We start from the raw sequence: 2,923 nt of genomic DNA on the forward strand, positions 1-2,923 counted from the left end.
GAGGTAGGGTGGCTTGGAGGGGGCAGCCACGCAACCAGTTATGGGCAGAGGTGAAATTAGAAAGTGCATGCTTTTGACCTTGACTGTACCCCACCACTAGTCAAAGTGTGGTCCGCAAGCCAGTACTAGTCCATGGATTGTCCAGCACCTGCCTGTGATGAGATACATCTAGAAATTGGGAGCAAAGTGTTTAGAAACTTCTGTAGCAACTTGATCGAGTTTTTTTGTTATGTCTGTTAATCTAATGGATAAAAGTTTGGGCTTGCATTTTGTATGTTGTGTTTCTTTTCCATTTCATTTTTTTTTTTCTAGCAGATTACCTTTATGGCACTTTACAGAAGTGTCGGTCCATGATGGAGTGGAAATCCCATCAAACACACATTGCCAAAACCCAAACTGGTCCCACACGAGTAGATACTTTGGGAAATGCTGCTTGGGGTCGTGCCATTTCAAGACGAAAGTAGAGATTCTGAAAAATAGGGAAAGACCTTAGACTTGCCCCAGCCTGGCTAAAACGCTGAACTCTTAAGTCTGAAGGGCTGGGCTAACTTGAAAAGTGTGGGCTATCCTTCCTGTGGGTCCCTGAGTTCCCCAGAAGCCTTGATGGCTTGGTGAAGTATGGGGGACAGGCATCGGTGGGGACCTCGGGTAAGTTTTACTGCAGCCCAGCACCCCAGTTTCCTCACCTGTATCTAGCTGCTGCCCTCCCTGATCTCTGCAGCAGCGAGGGGGGTGCTTCTCCCACCTCTCGCCCCCCCAGGATGGCACTGACTTGGGCGTGAACGTCCCGGCACCAGCAACGCTTTGCTTCTTTCTCTCTCCGCAGAACCTGGCGTGTTCTCCAGTCTGGCAGAGGAACAAGCGATTTCTTTTTATGAGCCTGCAAACCTCCGTCTCCCAGCCTCACAGCTGGCCGGGTGCCAGGGGCCGGGCTCAGCACACAGGCTGACACCACCACCCAGACCCGCAGCCCCGACTGCTCTGAATTCTGGAGCGTCTGAGTCACCCCGCCTCGGCCGTCTCCATGAAAGAGTTCCAAAGAATAAAGGAACAGGCTCTCCTAGGGGCCTGCCGAAAGAAATCTATCACCACGACTCCATTTGGACCTTTTTCTGCCACTACCCGCCCCCGCCTCCCCATCCCCCACCCCCTGCTGAAGGCCTCTAATCCAGCCAAGTGGGCTGTGGGTGTCAAATGCTGCACCGCTAAGCGAGGGAGGGAAGGAGACCCAGCAGAACTCCCTTCCCAAGGGCAGTCACGTGGGGCGGGTAAGCCCCCTCGCCGGTCCTTCCTGACAGCCCTGTTTGTTTATGTGCATGATGAAGAAGGGCGGGAGAAGGAGGCTTTTCTGTCCTCGGGCAGCCTGCACATTTGTCCCGAATCAGAAGACCACCCGGCATTCGCAGAGACGTGCTGGGGACTGAGGCGCGCCCCGTCCACCTGCAGCCACGGGGCGTCTGGAGGCGGCCCCATCAGATTAGCCCCGCGGCTGGCCCCGTGTTTAATGAGTGTGGCGCCTGGTGTGCAGCTAAACCCCTGCTTGTTTAGACAGCCTTGCTGGCTGCGCCACGCGTCCTCCCGGGCCGAGGCGGGGCTGCCCCCCAGGAAGCCTGCTCCTTTATTCTTTCAGAACCGAGCCCTGGCCGGCCCTGGCTGGGGTCAAAAGGGGTCTTGGCAAGAGGCCCTCTTTCCTGAGTGCCTGAGGCATGGCCAAGGGGGTGAGGGGCAGCAGGGAACAATCTCGGGCTGCAGGTGTGACCGCAGCCCAGTCCCTCCCTTTGCTGACCTGCTTCCCGCAGCTGAGCCCCGGCCACACGGCTCCCGCCTCGCCTGGTTTTTGCATCTGATTGCTTTTCAGTGTGGCTGCCAGGGAAGGTCGCAGGAGTCATTTGGCTGGCTCTGGCCGGGCCCCTTGTTAGCAAAACAGTGGGGGACTGAGTGGCTTTCCTAAGATGAGAAGCCCCTTGGGTCCAGCTTTCTCTGCAGTCTGGAAGCCTTGGTCCTTGTCCCCTCCTAGTGGGCCCCCCTCGGCCATTGGTAGTTGCCTTTGACCCTGGCCCCTGCTCTGCAACTACTACCTGCCCCCACAATCCCCGTCCCCTTCCCGATAGATATTTACACTCCACCCAGCCGCCAGGGCAATCCTTTTAATTTTTACTTTATAAACATTTGACTTTGAAATAATTTCAGACTTGAAAAGCTGCACAAATAGTGCATCCCATCTCCCCTTCACCCTGATTCCCCAAATGTAACAATACCTTATCGTCCTCTCTGCTCCCCCGTTTTTGTCTCCTTAAACTTTGGAGAATAAAAAGATTTTGTTTCTACCCCTAAATATTTCAAGGTGTATTTCCGTAAACAAAAGACAAAAAACAAAAAAAACCCAATGACATTCTTTTAAAAAGCCACAATGTAGTTCAGCAAAACTAAGCAATTAACCTTGATACAATACTGTTACCTGATAGACAGATCTTATTCAAATTTCACCAGTTGTCCCGCTCGTGTCTTTTTGTAACAAAAGAAAACAATATTTTTCGGGTCTAGGACCCCATCCAAGCTGGAAGGGTGTATTTCAGTTGCTGGATCTCTTTTGCCTTTAATCTGGCTGAGCTCCTGAGAGGGTCTTTGTCTTTCATGACGTAAGCGCTTTTGAAGAGTCCAGGCTGTTACTTTGTAGCCTGTCCCTTAGTTTGGCTTTGCCTGGTGTTGCCTTGTGACTAGATTCAGGGCATGCATCATTGGCAGCAATGTCACTGAAGTGATGCCAGGTCCTCCTCTGTGCCTCGTGTCAGGAGGCACGTGATGTCTATTTGTCCCACTCCTGGTGGTGTTATCTTTGAATCCTTGGGTAAGGTGGTGCCCGCCAGGTTTCTTCACTATGTTGCTTCACTGTGTTCACTATCTTTTCCTAATAGGTATCCCG

General features: G+C 52.8%; 1 long non-coding RNA gene across 1 annotated transcript; it reads right to left on the reverse strand.

The window, feature by feature from the left end:
• Positions 1-302: 302 nt before the first annotated feature.
• Positions 303-2,689, reverse strand: LOC143671569 (uncharacterized). Its single transcript, XR_013169603.1, has 3 exons — positions 2,459-2,689; positions 687-846; positions 303-469 (listed from the first exon to the last, which is right to left on the reverse strand). It is a non-coding gene; the product is annotated as an uncharacterized LOC143671569 (long non-coding RNA).
• Positions 2,690-2,923: the final 234 nt, after the last annotated feature.

This window comes from Tamandua tetradactyla, chromosome X (genome assembly GCF_023851605.1).
Source record: "Tamandua tetradactyla isolate mTamTet1 chromosome X, mTamTet1.pri, whole genome shotgun sequence".
Lineage (NCBI taxonomy): Eukaryota > Metazoa > Chordata > Mammalia > Pilosa > Myrmecophagidae > Tamandua > Tamandua tetradactyla.